The sequence below is a fragment of the Ictidomys tridecemlineatus genome, chromosome 10 (genome assembly GCF_052094955.1).
Source record: "Ictidomys tridecemlineatus isolate mIctTri1 chromosome 10, mIctTri1.hap1, whole genome shotgun sequence".
Lineage (NCBI taxonomy): Eukaryota > Metazoa > Chordata > Mammalia > Rodentia > Sciuridae > Ictidomys > Ictidomys tridecemlineatus.
In genome coordinates this window covers 92,149,029-92,171,451 of record NC_135486.1, presented here as the reverse complement: position 1 = coordinate 92,171,451, position 22,423 = coordinate 92,149,029, and the positions used below count along the sequence as shown (strand labels likewise).

The 22,423-nt window shown below is 39.2% G+C and overlaps 2 pseudogenes; both read right to left on the bottom strand.

Moving 5' to 3' along the window:
- Positions 1-7,320: 7,320 nt before the first annotated feature.
- On the bottom strand, positions 7,321-8,327 carry LOC144367612 (tumor necrosis factor receptor superfamily member 21 pseudogene; annotated as a pseudogene).
- A 305-nt stretch (positions 8,328-8,632) lies between these two features.
- LOC144367611 (tumor necrosis factor receptor superfamily member 21 pseudogene) lies at positions 8,633-21,644 on the bottom strand (annotated as a pseudogene).
- Between the last annotated feature and the right edge of the window lie 779 nt (positions 21,645-22,423).

Below are 22,423 nucleotides of genomic sequence, written 5' to 3'. Positions count from 1 at the left end.
TTAATTTATTCTTCTCTTCTTATTGTTCTTTCATCATTTTCTAGCTAAGAAAAGCCATTCTCTCAAGGAGGAAAATTTCCTTCTAACTCCAAAGCAGTTCATTCACCAAAATGACTGCCAGGAAATATTAGCTATTCTAAAATGACACTTTTGCCTTATTAGTCTATTTAATTAAAACAATACCTTACTGGAGCATTCTGAACACAAAAGCAGGAATACTCAGCTCCTCTGGAGCTGAGGTTCATCTCCAAAATCATGAATATGGTCAGTTTCAATAACTAGGCTGTAATTATTTTCACTCTATTATCTAAGGACCCTGGGACACAAGCAATGTGAATTTTAATTTGCTCAGAAATTTTACAGAGAAATCTCAATTCTCATTTAAAGGCCTAATAGACTAATAATTTTGGGTTCCTTAATCATTCTAAAGGCTGAATGCTCTGAGTCATTCACTTGTTTCTTTCACAACATTAAAAATGGAACACTTCCATTTTTATAGCAAGCAATCTACTTTCATTGGAATTTCTTGGGTAGTCTCCAACTCTGCAGGCCAAGTGACTTATCTGGAAGAATCACAGCCCCTTCTGAACTTGTGTGATCGTCATTTCTGTGAAGTGATCAGAGTGGCAGCTCTCCTCGACTTGTCAACACGTGTTTACTGAGTCTTTATGACACACCTGGCCCAAATATATATCAAAAATAGAAGCTTGGCAGTGAAAACATTTTTTTTCCTTCCTTTCAACTACCCCCAGAAGGTAGCCTAGCTTTTCAGAACCAATGATTCAAGAGGATGAGCTCAGCTCCTCAGCGTTCCATGCAAATTACAGTCCCAGAGATGCCCTATGTGTGAATTTGGTCTAGGGTGAATTGACAGTGGTCCTGATTGTGTTTGTTGTACAGTAGAGAAAAGAAGAGAGGGAGGTGTGAAGAGGAGAGACAAGAAGAGTAAGAACTACAGAATTCCAGACTTCCCTTCCTAGAGTGGTCCAAGGGATGATGTCTTTGACCATGATGAAACAGACTCATGATCCAAAGGCCGGAGCATTATTTCCAGCCCAGCGTTTGGATGGATGTGGGCTGATCAATGGTTTATCTCAATATATTCTATTCCATATCACCCTGGAAGTTACCTTGGAATTGAGTACTGCAACTATCTGGAGTAAGTTACTATGTGTATAAAGTTTTTAAGTAGCAAGCAGGGGAACTACTATTTCTGACATTGAAGAAATCATGTTTGATGATTGTAAATGAGTTTCAGCAACTAATCCTTGGGTATCTCCAAACTTTGACTCTCTCTTTCACTAATTCATTTATTTAATATTTATTCATCAAGATCTTCATGTATCCTTAGCAGTAGTTAAGATTAAGTTAACAAGAAGAGAATGGATTCTATAGAGAGGTCACTGCAGGTATTGTATAGTATAAGAGGCCCATGATTCAGGAACAAGTTTTGAAAACGACACTGTGAAACTAAATTTAACTGAAACAAAATATAAAGTGCATAAAATTAATCATCCAAAGAAGTTACTTGGTGTAGATGAGCATTTGAAATGTCAATTGTAGCTCTAACTACAGTTTGCAATTAGGGAAACATAGTATGAGGTTATATTTTAATGCTATAATTCTAAATCAGAAGCATAAATGTCTGGAGAAAAAATCTTGGGAAGGAAAGTATTTGCCAGTGTGCTCCAATATTGTCTAGGAGTAAAAAAAAAAAATAGTAGACCAATATCTGTTATCTAGATGTAAATATCCCCAGAGAGAAGTCCAATAACATTTGCATAGTGCTTCAATTTGCAAAGTGCTTCCACATACCTTCTCTCTTTCAACCTTCACGATTGTCCTCCAAATTTGATATCATTATTATTTCTATTTTATTGAGGATAAAATGGAGTGAAGGAGGCTAAGTGACTTTTCAAGGTCACTTTGCCAGTGAAGGGCAGAGCTAGGAGTGCTATAACGTTAAGGTGAGCGTACTTTCTACTGCCCCCACAGCAGTCTAACATATGCCAGTAGAAAACTCATCATGCTTAAAAGTTAATGGGGGCCAAAATATTTACTGGGCAGCATCCAATTTCCTTCATCTAATTCTAGGCTAAATGACCTTTTGGCCAATAATTCAGTCTCTTGGGAAAGGCGAAATAATAATTGCACACAGGATTGGCTTCAGGGTTCTGCAACCAGTCTAGTCACACCAGGTCTAGTGTTAGGAAGGGCTTCATTTTTGTTCTAATGCTTTGTTGTCACTGTATTGGAATTCTTAATAATTCTTTTTCATGTGTGTCTTCATACATGTACTTAGGGTAATGATGTCCATCTCATTCCACCATGTTTCCTACCGCCAATCCCCTCCCTTCCCCTTCCTCCCCTTTGCCTATCTAAAGTTCCTCCATTCCTCCCATGCTCCCCCACCCCCATCCCCATTATAGATCAGCATCCACATATCAGAGAAAACATTTGGCCTTTAGTTTTTTGAGGTTGGCTTATTTCACTTAGCACAATATTCTCCAACTCTATTCATTTACCTGCAAATGCCATGATTTTATTCTCTTTTAATGCTGAGTAATATTCCTTTGTGTATATATACCTCAGTTTCTTTATCCATTCATATACTAAAAGGCATTTAGATTAGTTCTACAATTTAGCTATTGTGTTGCTATAAACATTGATGTGGCTGTGTTATTGTAGTATACTGTTTTTAAGTCCTTTGACTATAAAAATGAGGAGATAGCTGGGTCAGATGGTGGTTCCATCCCAAGTTTTCCAAGGAATCTCCATACTTCTTTCCATATTGGTTGTACCAATTTGCAGTCTCACCAGCAATGTGTGAGTGTGCCTTTTCCCCCACATCCTCGCCAACACTTATTGTTTATATTCTTAAGAGCTGCCATTCTGACTGGTGTGAGATGAAATCTTAGAGTTTTGATTTGCATTTCTTTAATTGCTAAAGATGTTGAACATTTTTCCATATATTTGTTAATTGATTATATATCATCTTCTGAGAAGTGTCTGTTCAGTTCCTTGGCCCATTTATTGATTGGGTTGTTGATTTTTTTGGTGTTAAGTTTTTTTAGTTCTTTATACAGTGCTCTATCTGATGTACATGTGGTAAAAATTTGCTCCCATTCTGTAGGCTGTCTCTTCATCTCACTGATTGTTTCTTTTGATAAGAAGAAGCTTTTCAGTTTGAATCCATTTATTGATTCTTGATTTTATTTCTTGCACTATAGTGGTTCTTATTAAGGAAGTCAGGACCTAATCTGACATGATAAAGATTTGGGCCTACTCTTTCTTCTATTAGACATAGGGTCTCTGGTTTAATTCCTAGGTCCTTGATCCATTTTGAGTTGAGTTTTGTGCATGTGAGAGATAGAGGCTTAACTTCATTTTGCTGCATATGGATTTCCAGTTTTTCCCACATCAATTGTTGAAGAGGCTATCTTTTCTTCAATATATATTTTTGGAACCTTTGTCTAGTACGAGATAACTATATTTATGTGGGTTTGTCTCTCTGTCCTCTATTCTGTACCACTGGTCTACAAGTCTATTGTGGTGCCAATATCATGCCATTTTTGTTACTGTTGCTCTGTAGTATAGTTTAAGGTCTGGTATAGTGGTGCCACCTGCTTCAGTCTTCTTGCTAAGGATTGCTTTGGCTATTCTGGGTCTCTTATTTTTTTCAGATGAATTTCATGATTGCTTTTTCTATTTATATGAGGAATGTCATTGGGATTTTGATTTGGATTGCATTAAATCTGTATAGTGCTTTTGGTAGTATGGTCATTTTGACAATATTAATTCTGCTTATCCAAGAACAAGGGAGATCTTTCCATCCTGGAATTCTTAATATTTTTTTTTTAACAAGGGGTCTGGTATTTTCATTGTGGATCAGATTCTACAAATTATATAGCTAGTTCATATAGCACAAATGATGGTTACGAGTTCCATGTGAGTCTCTGGGTGAAAAACCAACCTCTTGGGAGTTTGAAGGGCAGGGAGGATTTGGAAAAGAGGAAAGGAGAGGAAGTGGAGGACAGTCTTGCTTGCCAAGAAACCTCTGAAAGACAGAGTGGTAGAGCACACAAGTATGCTCTCAGAAGTAATGCCATCTCACAAACTTCCTCTCTTTAGTTCATTCCAGAACATGGGAGACAAAAGAGTTACCGAAGCAGATGTCTGTGCTTATCCTTCAATGTATCCAAGGAAACACAATTGATCCTCAGACAACAAATGGGAAATGTGACATCCTTTTATGTCAGTGTTTGATAATTTTATTGTATGTACTTGGAACAATGGACCATGCTGTACTGGTTTGTCAGGTTGCTTTGTGTAAATGTCAAGAGGATGATATCTACTTCAGTTTATTGTTTCGATTTTGAGTTTTGGTTGTCATGGCTGGTTGTATAAAAAGATTCACCTAAGAGACCTACCCTCCATAAAGGCCTTCGTTTCTGAGACTCAATAGGTTTCTTTGTGTAGATGTTTCACATATATCATAGATAGATCTGCAGAGGGAAAGTGTTCCTATGAGGTCTTCAAGAGGAAGACCATCAGAATCCTGGACTGGAGCTCTCAGGATTTCTCATGATGCACACTTATTTACTACTATTTTGGATTAGCATCTTTTGCTGATCAAAAAACCTTAACTATCACCACAACCTGTCATTGAGTTTTGTGTATCCTTCTGATGAATTACCAAATAAGACCAAATCTCAAAGTTAAAAAATAGTCTGTATGCTATTTTTCTTTTTTGGGTGGTAAGAACCTATGTGCTAGCAGGAACCCATGTGGAACCCACACTAGCTTCATTTAATGGTACTGAAGACCAATAATGATAATAGTTACAATGAAAAACATCCATTCTCAACATAGTCTTTTCCTTAAAACTCTTTTCTAAAATCTGAAAGTTATTATTTTCTTTGGAAGATTTTAGAAGGTCCAGTTGAATTTGAATAATTTTAAAAGGCTTTGTTAAAAACAGAAAACCCTATAGAGTCCAGATGCCAGTTAGCCATTTGGAGAGTATCTTTCATTTTGGGGACATGTGCACTTGCTAAAATAGACTTGGAGCAGCTCACAGAGTACATGCCTTGGGGTCCTCTTGGATTGATTACTGTCATTCTTCCTTCTCCAACATTCCAGAGGTGCTGACTCATAGATTACAAGTGTTTCAAAATTTTACCACATATGTCCCTGCCAATTCTAGCTCAATTTTTGTATCTTTACAAAAACTTGACCTCTAGTGAGGTCTTGGTATCATTTTATAATACAGTTAGGTAAAAATAACCAGAGTTAGATTTCCTTTGTGTGATATTTGTCTGTATACTCAAATCTTATATTATTGATTAAGACAATTTTAAAATGCTAAATGCATACTTATAAAATGTCAGAAAAACTTTGGTTTTCAAGTCTTCAGAATTAATTGCTTTCACTAAATCTTTCTTGGCCATCAAGATTGCTCTTGGTTTATAGTATGTTTATGGCTATTTTATCATTTTAAAAGCTTTAATTAAAATCTTTTATTGATTACTGAAATATAATTATATGCACATGTATATCCTCTGCTTTGCAGAATATCAGTCTTATAATCAGTTGACTGTAAACACAAGTTTCTGTAAACTAACTAAAATTTTTATACTTTCAGCATCACAACTGAGGTTTGATTAGAATGTTCTTTACCCCACTTGCTCTCCAAACCTTCCAAGAACTCAGGCATTGTGAGAGGTGATTCACTAGAGAGGTCGAGGTTCATTTGAGACCCTAAAGCTCAAAAACCTTCAAAAGCCTGAGGAAAGGAGTGGGGAAAACTTCAAAAGTTTTCCATTCTTTACCAAATCAAGTTTAAAGTTCTCTACTGTAGTTTTTAGAATTCTCTGGGGTCTGGCCCCATCTTGCCTATCTGCTCCCATTTCTCATCCCTCCTCAGCATGGGAAGTAAGCTCATTGTGTTCAGTGCAAAGCTAGTAAATGGTGAGAGCTCAAGACGTGCATACTTGATGATAAATTTTTAAAGATTTTTAAAAGACTGTAGACTATCAATAACATAAAGCTTAAAGATATTGTACAAAAATTATAACATAATCAGGAAAAGTTGAACTTTGACTAAATATTCGATCTTAAAGAATTAGTATTAATTTTTAAATGATGGTATTGTTTATGTTTAAAAATAATTATGTATGTAGATATTTGTATATGTATATGTATAAAGTGAAGTCTGGATTTGCTTCAAGATAATTGTTGGATGACAAATTATGTCATAGATAATTTTTGAAATTGAGGGAAATATGGGAGTTAATTATACCTTAAAAAAATAAAATGCCTAATATTTATTAATAAATTAGTATATGTGAAGCATTTCTCTTATCCCTCACCTCCCCCCCACAAACTCTAGCCACACAAAGGGAGTACATAGCACCTTCGCATTAGAATCTGGCAACTGAGCATTAGAGGGTAGATTTATAGATGGGAGTACAGCTGCAAATAAATTAGATAAGAGTTCTTAATAGGTGTAGCCATTCTTAATTAAAGTGATTGAATGATGAAGGAAACCCAGTAAGACAAAGGCCTTGAGGGCAGACTGGAGCTATTGATTATGTTTATATTTTTTTTAAAAAAAGACATTCATTAAAGGAAATTTGTGCAGATTCTCTATGGCAAAGGGGCTGCTGGCACTCATTTTTGACTTTCCAAAACTCAGCAGTGTGTTCCAGAACCTCGCAATTCCTAAAAGATAAAGTTCTTGAGTGGCTCACTTCTCAAGCCACTGAAATAGCAAGTCCTGATGGCTTGAGGATTTCATTTCTCCAGCCCAAAACATATGAACATCAAGAGGAGCAGAAATAATTAAGCATTCTACACAGTGTCCAGGTGAAAACAGTACAATCACAAGAGTGTGGTCAAGTTTCAGCCATGAGTATGAACTATATAACAAGACTATATAAAGAGTCTAATTGCCTCACAGCACTCAACATGGTCTTAAATTTTCTTAATCCTAAAGGAAAAAAAACCAATAAGATTATTATTTTGAATAATAATCAAACCATTATATTTTATGATAATATTATAAAGATAATATTTCATAATATTATAATAATATAATATTTACAATGTCCTAAAGGACATTTGTGGAGAGCAAAAATAATAAAATAATAATTATATATATGTATACACACATATACATCTATTTGAAAGTAGCTATGGATTTTGAAAAATGAAGACTACTTATAGAATTCATGGAATGCCACTACAATTTTAAGAAACAGAACCACCCTGCCACTTGATTTCTGCCAGTTGATTTCCAGAATGGAGCATCCCTATGTGCTACAATAGGTCAGGGAGAGGGCTATGAACACAGTCCAGGAGGGTCTGGCTGGCCTTTTACTCTAGACTCCAACAATCTCTAATAGTTGTTCCAGTTTCTCCTCAGCCCCAGGAATCTCTTCAATCAACCACAGACGCCTCAGAATTCAGAATGTGGAATGTCCCAGTAAAGAGGCTGCAGGTCAAAGGGACCAAAGCATATACTGGGTTCTTCTTCTATCCAGTAATGAAGGAGCTGGTTCTGCTGAGCTGCCGCGGGCGGAGGGAATCAGAGTGGAAAAGGGGCTTGGACTCATCCAGGAAGAACTTGATCTTGTAATAACAAGGATGGCCTCACCATCAGGAGAGTGGAATTCTCAAGTTTCATATTAGAACTAGGGATGGGGCACAGGCTAAGTTGGGGAGGGGGGTTGTCAGTTTCCAGCTGGGTGGTGTCTTTCATTAGTCTAGGAATCTTCTCCACGACCTCACTGTGCCAGTGCTGGAGCTGGGCGCTAATTGGGTGACATTGGCCTTGGGATTATTGGATGGTCCTATGCAGCAGAAGTGCCTAGGCCTGTTCAAGTTCCACCGTGTGTCCTTTGAGAAAGCGGCAGGAGGAACACTAGTTCAAAGCCAGCCTCAGCAAAAGCAAGGCGCTAAGCAACTCAGGGAGACCCTGCCTCTAAATAAAATACAAAAGAGGGCTGAGGATGTGGCTCAGGAGTTGAGTGCCCCTGAGTTCAATCCCCAGTACAAGAAAGGAGGTGTGTGTGTGTGTGTGTGGGAGAAAGAGAGAGAGGGAGAGAGAGAGAGAGAGAGAGAGAGAGAGAGAGAGAGAGAGAGAGAGAGAGAGAGAAGCAAAGAAAGAAAGAAAAAGAAAGAAGTCATTTCCCTCTCTTGGAATTGCACAGAAACTGACAGATATCCTTCCACAGTCTTTCCACTTGCGTTTCTGCAAGATTCAGGATTTCAATACCCCAGCAGTTGCATTGGACCCGCTTCTCCCAGTTCTGGGTTGGAGTCATGGATTTTTTTTTCAGTCCTGCGTTTTCCTCAATGGTGTGGGATCCTGCCAGGGACCCTTTGTCGAGTCCTGGAGCTTTTCTAGATACTTCACAGTATCACCACATGCACCACCAGCAGGAAAAGCTCAATCATCTATGGGGAATGTCCATTGGTGTCCAAATGCTTGTGTGGCTCAGGCCTGAGATGGCTTCTTTTGGGCCTTTGATGGTCATGCTGGACTTCTGCCCCCTGGATGACCTCCCTGGATGTGCCTGTGGTAAGACCCTTCTGGTAGTTGACTCCCTGGGGGCTCCAAGGGTCTGGTTCAAAGCTCCTCCCTTCTTGCAGAGCTTCTCTGTAACTGGATGCCACTTGGTACTTTTGGTCTAAGAGGCAGAAGAGTTGGATTCTGTTGAGTTCATGTCCCTAGGAACATGAACGGGAGAATGGATTTCATGTGCTCGGGGCATAAGAAGATGACTGTGCCTGGGGAAAGTGGGATTCTGCTGAAAAAGGACAGGAATGTGCCACAGAGGTTGTTTCCTTGGTTTCTTGGTCACCACCAGGTTCTGACTCAGTCATTGTATGCTTTCATTTCATCCTCCTTCTCTGAAAGCACATCGGAGAAGGTACCCTGAGCACACCCCTCATTCTCCTTCTGGGTCCCTTCTGCACACCCCAACCCACAGGACACACCATATAGGGAGTTAAGGTACTGTTAGACTGGAACATACCAGGTGGACAAGTGCATTCAGGGTCAAAGTCAGCACGTACAAGGTGATTTATCACTTTGTGAGATTGGCTATGGGCATGACTAGCTATAATCATGGGTTTTCTCTAACATTCTCATGCCTAGTAAAAGTCCCTGAAAGGAAATAGATAACAAAAGCACAAGCTTGTGTTGGAACAGAGACTTAGGTTCCTGCCAGACACTTGTCACATGTTGATCTGGCCAGTGGCATTGTCAACATGGTGATTTGTGCCAAAGAGACCTGTTCTGTTCTGGCTGAATCATGGTGGTGTTGTGTTACTAAGGAATCCAAGCAGGATAAGGGAGCCTATGTGGCTAGTTGGCCAGAGATGTGGCTGTTGGGTTCCTAGGGGAGGGCAGTGCTTTGGCTTGTGGGTTTAGTCTGGACTCATAGAGGTGCCTAAGGAGCAGCATCCATAGTGGGTGGAGGACCAGGGAGGAAGGCTGGTGGCCACAGAGCAGAAGAACAATTTCCCAAAGTGAGGCCTCCAGCCACTACCAGCCACCCTCCCTCTGCTGCATAGACTGGCCTAGCAAGGGATTGAGTCCTACAACACCTCCAAGTGTTCTACTTTGATTTATATTTGGATATTTTCATTTTAAAAGTTTCAAAATTTTAGCAAAAATGAAATATTAAGCTTGTGAGTAAGAAGAGGCTAAAGTTATTAAGTTGCTGTTACCTAATAGAGTATGAGGTGTTAGACTTAAGTCTTCTTGACTCTAGGGGTTTCCACAACTTATTTGATTCTAAAAGCTCCTGCTCCTTTTTTCTTGGTAATTCTTGTTTTTTTAATTTTAATATTTTTTTCTTTAATTGTAGATAGACACAGTACATTTATTATTATTATTATTATTATTATTATTATTATTATTATTATTATTATTATTATTATGTGTGTGGTGCTGGGGATCAAACCCAGGCCCTTGTGCATGCAAGGCAAGCACTCTGCCAACTGAGCTATCCCCAGACCCCTTACTTTAATTATTTTTATGTGGTGCTGAGAATTGAACCCAGTGCCTCTCACGTGCCAGTCGAGTGCTCTACCACTGAGCCACAACCCCAGCCCATGGTACCCATATCTTTTGTAGTCCTTTTTCGTATTTCTCTCCAACCTTATGTGATAGAATGGAGCTGACCTGATAAATCAGTAAAATAGTTGGATGCTTAAGAGAGGTGAGAAAGCCCATTTTACCAAGAAACATGTTTCCTTTGCTCTCTCTTCCATGTTCAAAATTTCCTGAACTAATACAATTAACACCAGTTAATGTGCTGCCCTCAATAAAAATTACACACACAGTCACACATGGTGTAATTTGCTTTCCCACTTTGGGATGCAAATATAGCCTTTTTCATTTGGTAGTTGGTTGCTGGAATAAGTACCTTCATCCTCTGTTTCCAGGCAGACTAACAACATCCCCTTAAGGACTCCTACCACCTCCAAGTGTCTGAATCCTTCAAGTGATTAAGTACTAAGCCCTTTACACTGTTGTTTCTGAGTCATCTCCTGCCTCATTGCTTCTTGAATCCTCTCAGTCGCTCAAGGCTAGCCTATCAGAGTTTGGCTGAAAATGTTTTTTCCACCACTTTGGGTATGATCCCCCATTGGTCCATATATTTGCCTAAGCTTCATATGTACCCCACATTGGATGCTAACAACTCTTCTTAATGAAGACTCTTGTACTCAACCTTTGTTCTCCAAAGCCCATTCAGTGTGCTGAGGTGAGAAGACCTAAATTTGCTGCAGAGAGCAACACTAAGCTAACACTGCTAAGTCAGATGGTTTTTACACAATCTCTGAATGCTGTGCTTTCCCCAAACAAAGTTATACCTACCACTGGAAATGGAAAGGGGTTTGGGAGGGAGGGGCAGCTCTGTGAAATCAAAAGAGATCCACTTAAACTCTGAATTCAGCATCAAGATTGCCCTATCTATTACTGGTGCAAAACAGAGAGCAACTCAATTGATAGTCACAGGACAAAGATCTGTGCCAGTGAAGATGTTATCTCTCTCTATACAGAGGTTTTCTGACACAATCATTCAGAAAAACAAAAATAAAACTCAGTATATTCATAATAAGAAGGTTGTCCACATTATCCTACCTTGGTAGCAGATTTATTGAGGACTTTTATTTCACTTACCTCTATTTCTAACTTTTTCTTGAATGGCATGTATTCGTTCCAAAATAAAAGCAGTATAAAATAAATTTGAAACAAATAAATGCACACAAAAGACACTAGTTCTGATGCCCTGAGCAGGCCCAATGAGGTACCAAGGTGGAGGTTCTATGTAAAAATATTTATAAAAAATGATAGGAAGACAAAAAGGCAAATGTCATGTATGTGATTACCATGTCTTTCCTAAGACTTTATCCTGTTTTTCAGTAATTTTAAAGGAAAAGTGTTACTGCTAAAGATTACAATGGAAATCATGGAATTTTGTGGAGCATTCAAATCAGTTAAATTTGGCAAGTATTTCATTTCTTTTTCAATTTACCAGTCACCGTGGAAGGTATCAAACAAATGAGTAAGACACAGTTCCTGCCCTCAAAAGCAGATAGCTTACTAGAAGATCTTAGCCCCTGTGCTAAGGGCTTGGTGCCCAGTCTGTGGTATTATGGGGAGGCAGTGGGACCTTTAGGAATTGGGCCTAGAGTCAGATGGGTAAGTCATTAGGAGTGTGCTCCTGGAAGAGATATTAGGACTCTGCTCTTCCCTTGTCTTTTGTTTCCCAGTTGCCATGGGCTCAACAGCAGGTACTCAGCAGTAAGGCCAAGCAACCATAGACTGAAACCTCAAACTGTGAACCAAAATAAACCTTTCCTCCTTTTAAGCTGATTAATCCAGTTATTTTGTGTTAGCCATGAAAAAGTGACGAATACAGGACTGTACACAAAGAACAATAATATGAGGTAGATTGGGACAAACAGTTTATAGAGGGGGCTGTTTTTCTGGGGAGATCACAACTCTATATGTATGCAGGATTGGCTGGAGGTAAGGAGCATTAGGAAAGTTGTAGGAATCTTTTAATTGGATATTCAGGAATTTCAGAGGTGGCTATTGTTGGGTCAACTACAGACAAATGACTTCACTGCCATTTGTAGATCAGATTGGTAAGTTTGAAATTGAAGACTGAAAAAAAAAAACAAAAACAACCTATGTTCACACAATATTGGGACTATTTTAGGCGATGGCATCCAGGGGGTTAGGAGTATAGTTCTATGATACAGTGGGTGCTTAGCATAGGCAAGGCCTAACTAGGTTCAATTCCCAGCACCACCACCAAAACAAAGAAATAAACTCTAATTCCCTTTGAAATATTTAAGGTAATTTTGAAATAAAATTTTGTGGAATGATGATCCCAATAGAATGTCCTTTTCTTACCTTAACCATGTCCTTGATGATTTATTTTTCTCATTACAGTAATGAGCCGTATTTAAAACCCTGAAATCTTCTACACATCCATAACTGTAGTTTTCTTAGGTAGGTTTTAGAAGGAAGATGAGAATATCAGAAATATAGTGTATTCTTGAGCTGTCTGAATATAAATGTTAAAAGTGTATAGAAAGCAGAATTGCTTATTAATGGTGAAGAGAACATAAATCCAACTAATAATGATGTTGAAATTCATATTCCAGAGAGAAACCTGGATCACTATTACCTAAAACAAAGAAGAAAAATTGACAACCTTCCTCAGGCAGCTTTACACATAGAATCTCTTTTTAGTCAAATTTTCAGGTTTTATTTTTTTTTTAACAGACACTCATATGTCTTTTTTTTAATGAATTATTTTCTGTTTAAACTTAGTGGGGTATTTTTTGTTTTGTTTTGTTTTGTTTTTTAGCTTTTAAAATTGATCTCTCAGACTAGGAGGGAGGGAGGGAGAATGCAGACCCAGGGTTTGTTATTAAGTGGATCAGGAAACTGGTCCTGCTTTGTTCTTTACTGAATAGCTAAGGTTTGTGATTCAGCCAGACAACAATAAAATGATAAAAAGAAAAAAACTCCATATAATACTCCAACAAATTAAACATAAACACTAACTGACCCTGCTCCACAGTCCTACTTATATTGTTCCTAGTTAATATCTACCAAGAGCTATAATGTTGAAAATGCTGTCGTAGGGATAAAAAGCAATTTAGCCTGACTTATTAGGTACAAAGACTTTTCAGAACACTCTGAAAAAAGGTTGCCAGAAGCAAAGAGGAGACTTTTTACTCCCACTGCGGAGGTACCACCTCCTCAATTGAGGCATTTGGTGCCAAGGCCCCTGAAGACAGATGTGCAGAGACCACCATGTTCAGCATTAAGGAAAAAGCAAGTCCTTTTAGCACAATGAGTTTGCGTGGAGGAAAATACAGTTCATTGACTTTGGGGCAGGGAACAATAGTGAGTGTACCTCAGAGTGGTAACACACCCCTTGGAGTGCCTGCCAAAGAAAAGTGCCCCCTTGTCCACCTCCTGACAAGGGGAGAGAGTACCTGTCTGTCCATTAATCTCTAAGGCCTGTGGGGGCAACGTCTGACCCTGATGGTGGCCATGCCTAGGAAAGCACAGACAGAAGGGAACAGAGCACAGCTTGAGCTGTTTGGAGTGATGCAAAAGTCTCAGATAATGAGAAGGGACTTTGATGGCAAAGGTGGAAGCTGATTGTCTTTTAGTGTATTGTTTCTCACTAGAAACCCCTAGACATCAGAGACAAACAAATTTCAAAGAGAAAACTTTTGTAAAAACAAACAAAAGATGCATTTTCCCTACATCCCACCCTTTGAAGCTTAACTAAGAGGGATGTGGTTCCTGATTAACTTAGGATCAAAAGCTATCTTAAAGTAACAAACTAGGAGCCAGTCTAAACTGACTTTGAAAGAAAACCTGGTGCTTGGAATGTTTAACATGAATGAGAATACTGAGAATAAAGCAAAACACTGTTTTTTCAATGGTCTTTTGAGTCATTATTTTAACTTTTTTTTTTTCAAGAATAATGCATCTACACAACATAATAGCTTCTTCCTTGTTTGATTTAACAATGACTTGAGCACAAGGCCTCTGCCAATCCCTAGACTTGTTGACATGAAGGTGGTATATAAATTCTTAAGCGCCTACTAGCTGCCAAAGCTGGCTGTCCCCAGCACTGTGGAGAGGAGATTAAAAGATTAATCACATACTTAGAGTGTAGACAAAGTGCTGGGGGCCCACAAAGGAAGAACGGATTAATTTGGGATGGAAAAATTCGGCAAGATTCTACATATTTGAGATGGACATTGAAAAGTGAATTGGGATTTCAGCAGGCAGAGGAAACAGGCACAGAAATTCCATTAGGCTCTGGGCAGAAGCTTTGCCTTGTAATTTACAGGGATTCTTGGAGGAAAGAAAAGGGTAGTCACCCCAGAGTAATGGGGAGTGGAGACTCAGTACTTAAACACCCTTCCTGATATGACAAGCCTTTGGGAGGAAATAAGGAGGAATTCCAACTCTGTTAGGGACCTCTGAGCTTGGAGCAAGCCTGGGATTAAGGCCTGGTGGAGATGAGTGAGGGGAGAAAGGAAGTACACTCTGCAGAGCCCCAAGAGGATCTGAATCCTGCATCCATCCCTTCCAGAGGCCCTACCTCTTTTCTCTCCTTGAGTTCCATAAGTAAGTCTTCTTGACTAAATTTTTTTTGTGTGTAAAACTTGATTGAGTTGGGGATCTGTCACTCCAGCCAAAAGAATCCTGACCAAGTACCATTATTTTCTCTCATTGATTAAATAATCATGATGCCTTCTTAACATTTTTTTAGTTGTTGATAGACTTTATTTTATTTATTCATTTTTATGTGCCTTACACGTGCTAGGCAAGCGCTCTACCACTGAGCCACAACCCCAGCCCCTCATGATACTTTTTTATTGCTTTTTATCCCTCTGATCACATTTTCAATATATGAAGCTGGCTAGAACTACAATGATCACTCACGGCCCTGGGCAATGGAAATGCCTATGACAAGTAGCTCCAGTGTGGGAAGGGTAGGCAGTAGGCAGGAAGCTCTTAGCTTTGGGCTTCACGTGGAGGCAGGGATGCTTTCTTGAAAAAATATGCTTAGGTAGGAGTCCATAATTTGGGACCTGTCCAGGGACTCTAGCAAAAAGTATTTATTTGAATTAAGAACTGTCCTAAAACTGCTTCCATTAGCTTCTACAACACACACACACACTTGTTCCTTCCCACTCAGAGTCTTCAACAAAAGGCTGTGTGTGTCTCAAGCACACATGAGACAAAGGTCTATTCACCAATTTCCCGGGAAAGGCAGCAATCTAGGCATTGGCATAAGTAAAGAAAATAATTGTTCGTGTGAATTTCTAACATTTCAAGTCTGTGTTGCCACGCAGACAACCTCATTGGCATCTCTTAGTTCACCAATGGGAAGAACTTAAAGAAAAACATGTTGTTATTGAAGGAAAGAAGGGAATGAAGGAAATAAAGAGGGGAGAGGAGGCTCAACAGTCACACAGGTTTACTGGGGACAAACCAGCAGAGGAGAGCTCAGTGGAGACTGAGATCAGCCTTCCACTTGCAGCCTGGGGTAGATGTAGAGGAGTGTGGGAGGGGAGATTTTTTGTGGTTAGTGTGTTGCTAGAGGGTTGTCAGGGAAGGGTTCTTGTGGTGTCACCTTCATAGGAACCAGGTGTTTTCAGGATTTCAGCCCCAGGAAACCATTTCCTTTCTTATGATCATGGAGTGTTTGGGGTTTCTTTACCTGATGATGGGGTATTGATGGGGTGTAGGGTAAAACTGAGTAAGAGTTATGTGCCTCTTGTTTTAGGATGGAGGACATGTTTCAAAATGGCATTTCCTATGTCAAGTTCTACCCAACAGTTATGCTTTTATCTCTTAGCTACTGTATATTTCAACATGTCATTTTCAATCTGAGTCCACTAATTTACAGCAGTGAATTTTAAAATATTCTCAAATGATCACAATGGTTTTCTCTTATTCAATCTGTCAGCTTTCTTTCTTTGTTAATCTCACACTCTTGTTTCTTATTCCACGGTTCTTATATTTCTCAAAACCTTGGCTATTTGTCTCCTTCTATGTTCTGCCTTCTCCTGTTCCCTAAATATACTTTTGTATGGAACTCACAATGCAAAGATACGACTCTAAAAGATGCTGTATAGAACCAGCACAGGATTGTCCCTTTCTTATCATCAAGGGTTCTTTTCACTATTCACCATGGCAGGAAACTCAATTTTGTCCTTGAGCAAAAATCAATTCATTCTTACTCAACACAAGTGCTTTTCAAAACACACATCTTGGAGGGGTAAAATAAAAAGTAGTATTATACCTCTAATTGCCCTAAAAATAGCATTAAAGTTCTAATTGCTAAGGAACTGAATAGACACTTCACAGAAGAAGAAATACAGTCGATCAACAAATATATAAAAAATGTTCAGCATCTTTAGCAATTAGAGAAATGCAAATCAAAACTACTCTAAGATTTCATCTCATCCCAGTCAGAACAGCAATTATCAAGAATACAAACAACAATAAATGTTAGCGGGGATGTAGGGAAAAAGGTATATTCATACATTGCTGGTGGGAATGCAAATTGGTGCAATCATTATGGAAAGTGGTATGGAGATTCCTTAGAAAACTTGGAATGGAACCACCATTTGACATAGCTATCCCACTTCTCGGTTTATATCCAAAGGACTTAGAATTAACATATTATAGTGATGTGGCCATATCAAAGTTTATAGAGCTCAACTCACCATAGCTAAACTATGGTACCAAACTAGATGCCCTTTAACAGATGAATGGATAAAGAAACTGGTATATGTACACAATGGAATATTACTCAGCCTTAAAGAAGAATAAAATTATGGCATTTGCCAGTAAATGAATGCAAATGGAAAATATCATGGTAAGTGAAATAAGCCAATCTCGAAAAACCAGAGGCCAAATGTTTTCTCTGATATATAGATGCTAATTCACAATAAGGGTGGGGGTGTTGGGGGGTTAGATAATACAGTTACTAAATTAGGTAGAGGGGAGTAAAGGGAGGGGAGGAAGGATAGTAGAATAAATCAGACATTATTACCCTACGTGCAAATATAACTATATGATTAGTGGGATTCTACATCATGTACAACCAGAAGAATGAGAAATTATACTCCATCTATATATGATGTATCAAAGTATATACTACTGTATAATTAACTAAAATAAATAAAAAATAATTAATTTTTTAAAAAAGTTTTAACAAGTTCTAATTGCTATTAAATTTAATTAGAAATTCTTAATTGAAGTACAGATTTTTCATAATTAATCTAATAGCTCTTTACTTAATATCTACATATAAATTGTTGTCCATCATGCTTGTAAATATTCACATGGTAAAAATGCAAAGTGTTAAAAAATGCAATCATTTGTAAAATCAGCACAGTAACTTGGAGATAATAAAAATTGATCTAGTACATGTAATATCAAAAGCTAGTAAAGCATTGACACATTTCTCATCAAGATTTAGTGCAGCCATGTGGGCCGTGACGCATGCCCGTAATCCCAGCAGTTTAGGAGGGTGAGGCAGGAGGAGTGAAAATTCAAAGCCAACCTCAGCAAAAATGAGACACTAAGCAACTCAGTGAGACCCTGTCTCTAAATAAAATACAAAATAGGGCTGGGGATGTGGCTCAGTGATTGAGTGCCCTGGAGTTCAATCCTTGGTTTTAAAAAAAAAAATTTTTTTTTAATAGTGCAGAACAGGGCTGGCTTCCTCTTCATATCATTCTGAAGCACCAGGAATCTGTTCAGAATCCAGCTCTGCATTCTGGATCCTTGTCAGTTATTTGTCACTGATATGGGTGTAAGTCTCCTAACCATGCATCCAGGATGCTTGACATGTCCACCACATTCAAGAGAGCACTGGCAGAAATCAAAGCTTAGAAAAAAGCTAAAGACTTGAATATAATTTTCAATCCACGAAAACTTACTATTTATGAAACATTTCAGGTTCTTACATTATTATTTCTCAATGAAGAACTTTTATCTTGTTTGAGTTTATTCAACCCTCCATTTCTTTTTTAAATTAAGAGAATACCTATTTCTAGGGTCATCAAGGACATGCACTGCATTCAAGAAAAGCAATTAAAAAGTAAAAATTATGAGCTGAGGATATCATGGAATAAACACTAATTAAATACTTTTTTTCTTTTTTTACCAACACATAGGCTACAAACAGTGACTCTAAGCCCAAGTGAGAAAAGCCACTCATTCAGACAGTTTTACCAGGAAGTTTGTCTGTAAATAGGAAAAATATTTTACTGACATTCAGCACAAAGGTTGATTGTATTTTCTGGGCATGCAGATGTCCCAGATAGAGCCATATGTAACTGTTTTTCCTCAATCTTCATTTTTAACTAAGATATTTTTCCCCTTAGTGTTGGGGATTGAAGCCACAGCCTCACACATGCAAGGCAAGTGCTATACCACTGAGCTAGACTCTCAGCACATATATGTTGTCTTGACCATAGTTCTGATTATAACTCTCACAAGGATCAGAACCGTGACCTTGACCCGCTGAGCTAGAGCTGTGCTGTCCAATAAGGTAGCCTGTAAGTAGATGTGGTTATTAACACTTCAATTGGATACACTTAAAACATCAGCTTCCAATAGCCTTATTTCAGAAATGTTCCATAGTCATATATGCTTAGCGCTAAGTGGCTACTATATGGGACATACACAGAGATTTTCATGATCACTGAAAGTTCTATGGACTATACTGGCCACATCCTTGGTATTCAAAGTTTGAGAATCAGCAGCATTAGCATCACCTGGGAGCTTGTAATACACGTAGAACCTCAGCTTCCCAAGACCTACTGAATCACAGTCTGTTTTTTTTTTTTATGAACATCCTCAGGTGATTCCTGTGCCATTCACATTTAAGAAGCACTGACCTAAATAATCAAGGAAATATACCCCGAGGGGTAAAGAAGGAAAGAACTATTTCTGTACATCCAAGTAGGACTCAACAGTCACTTCCTGCAGGAACATCTTTTTACTATGGCCTCTTAAAATGAGAAAAACATCAGGCTACCTATCTCCAGCTGTAACTTTAACAACCAGCGTCTGTACCTGTGGCTGACTGGTGCTTCCTCCTCTTAATTCCCTCATAAAAATAGCTAAACATATAATAAGCCCTTACTCTGAGCTACTCATTGTTCTAGGGGCTTCATATGTTTTGATTCATTAAGTCTCATGACCCTATAATTGCCTTCTATTAACACTATTTTACAGTAGAGGATTCTGAGATACAGAGAATGGAAGTAAGCTCAAATCACAATGGCCAAGCTAAAGGTCCACCTCAGCCACACCTGGGCTTTGGAGAGGCCATCAAAGAGGATCAAAGAACCCCAATACTGGCGGTTCCTGGAAAACTGCAACCTTGGCAGTGTATATGTTGGTGGAGTGTCTCTCCAGGTTCTTTGAGCTCCAAAGCAAATGCACATTCTACAGTGTTGACAGGATTCCTTGAGTGTCCTGTACTGCCTATGGTTCCACTTGGGTCCCTACGAGGGTCCACGGTTTGGATTGACTGGTCTACTTTGAGGGAATGACCTGGAAGAGCACCTCATTTCCTTCCTCTGTTGTTTCCTTGATCTCATCCTATTGCTCAACTCTCTTTCCCCAAATCCCCAGGAAAAACCCGAGAAAGAGAAAGAGCTGCCAGTTAAATTTATGCCAAGATCCTAATGCAACCTGTCTACCAGGGGAATACAGGCCCCGCCTAGAACAGCAACAAAAGAATCCTCTGTTTCCTGCCCAACCTAAGTGGCTCCGGTGAGTCATCACTTTCCCTGCCCCAACTGAGGCGTGGCTCCTCCAATTCCTAGCAAAATGCTTCCGCTCCAAAATTCTCAGGCCAGTCTGTTGAGGCTGGAGAGCCAGCCATTTCAGAGTCTCCTTTGAATCTCATGAATTAAAAATGACTGCATTAAAGCCCCAAAGTGCCCACTAACAGACTTGACATTAACTCCGCCAGCTTTTGGCAGACACCAAACGACCCACATGCATTAAGCCCAACATGGAGGATGGGGGTGAGCCAGGGCTTTGCCTCTCAAATGACTGAGGAGGCATATGGGGGAAGCCCGCTATGGTCAGCATCAGCAGCATCAGTCTTGCTTGTTTGTTCAACACACAGGTATGGGGTATTTATGACATACTGCTCAGTAACAATAGGAAATATCACTAATGGCACCTTCTAGCTCTTTCTCTCCAGTACAATACTTGTTTAAATTAGTAGATATTAAATCCTGGAAGAGCTGATAGTTTGTCTCCGTACCCTCATGAGTGTCTGGCAGAGGGTTCTGCATGCAGTGGGTGCTCATTAAATGTTTATTAAGAGAAGAAATACAAAATGAATGGGAATTCCAATTATTACTATTATCACTCAGTAGCTAGAAAGAGTTTCACGATACTTGGTGGCTCTTTTTAAATATATAAAATTTCAGATAACGAGTACTTATGTTAGTCCTATTTAATAACTGGGAAGGCCACATTTGAATGTGGTTATGATTTGGCTACAGCTCAATCTGGCAGGATAAATTCAGCCTTCCTTATTTGCTCTTTGAAGCTTTATTGTCTAGGAAGCACAGAGATCTAAGAGCAAAGAGTGTGTTTATAAGCAGTCACTTGGGCCAGCTGATATAAATCCATCTGACGGTGACCTGAGATCAGAAAGATGTGTTCACTCCAGGACTACAGAATTTTTCAGAGAGCAGATGCAAAGCCTCAGGGCCTCTGGGGTCTACACAGACTGCCGTGGTTATAATGAGGAACCTGGAAAGGAAGAAAGACTGGGAAATGGGGGTCAAATCAACAAATAGAAATGAGATGCCACTTTGGGATGGGCTTATGCCAGAGATGGTCTCTCTTGCATTTATCTCTCTCAGGACACAGCTCCAGATAGCACCAGACAAGAACACTTATCTTAAATATTTGCCAACACCTTCAAGCTCATGGCAACTGAGAGGAAATATTTCAGGGAGGATGTGATTACATCATGCTCACTTTTGCTCTCCTAGCTCAGAGTCATGCCACCCACATTACTGTAACCCAACAGGCTAAAAACAGCCACATTTAGCTTTTCCTTTCAAGCCAGTGAGATGGAATCAATGAATTCTTTTGTGTCTACACAGGACTCCCATCCTTAGATGCCCTCATTAAAGAACCAGCATTTTTGAGAGTCACTGCATTTACTGGTTCATTATGCACTGAAAGACTTCCCCAAAACCTCCTGGAGAAGGCCTTTTGCTCCACCATCTTGAGCCCTGGTGCCATTGTCACATGCGGATAAAGGACCTGTGAATGAGATGCATGACAAGGACAAGAGAGAACTAACTTATCATCTCAGAGAGAAGCCAGGTTTTTGTATCACCAACTGGTCGGGCTGGCGATATGAACTGGGTTCAAAGGAGCTGGCTGTATCAATAACTAAGACAACGGCATGAAGAAACCACACAGCACACGAACCTAAGTTTCTAAGGCGGGATGGCTGGGCTCGGTGACCCCAAGGGTCAACTCCAGCACTGGAAGGAGCAAGAGAGCCAGCGAGCATCCGGATTCTCTTTATTTTTTTATAGAGGGGGACACACAAAAAGAGATTCGATGGAATGTTCTATCTAAAGTAGACAGAGGTTTCAGGGGGTTGCCCATCCCTATTAGGTAACTCCCAGGTAAGGCTTGAAGCAGGCTCCCTTGCCCATCGAGGGTAAAGGCTACTTGCCTTGCACCACTTTTGTGTGCATGCCAGTCTGATACCCCCACCGCTCAAGGAAGGGTGGTGGTGGTGAGGGAGCAAGCTCAGCCCAGGGACGACGGATGGCTCCTCACATCTTTGCACATTGGCTTAAGGGTAACTTGGAACTTTTGAAAGTCTTTGTTGAAGTAATAAGAATTTAAATGAAGATGATTATAATAGTAGCGATCATTATGTATAGCACTTTATTTTTTCAAAATTCTGAGCTATTATAGTATTCCTCTCCTTTAACCCCAAGAAGAATCAGTTCTCTCCTCTAGGTTCTTATCAAGAGTTTATTTTGAGTGAAGGAGTCAGAGCGTTGAATTTAAACAAAAAGTTCTGAGTTTGAATCCTGGTCTATTACTTGCTTGTGGATCGGGGACTAAAATATTTACACAAAATATTTTATTCTCTGACCTTTGATTTACTTATCTGCAAAATAAGTATAATCATTACATTTACCCCACAGATTCATTATAAGAATGATATGAGATCTCAAGCAGGAAGTTAGGCTCTCAAGCAACACTTGATAAGAAGATGAATTACACCATATCACACTGAATCGGTCACATACCTCAACTGGAATTCCAGCTTCA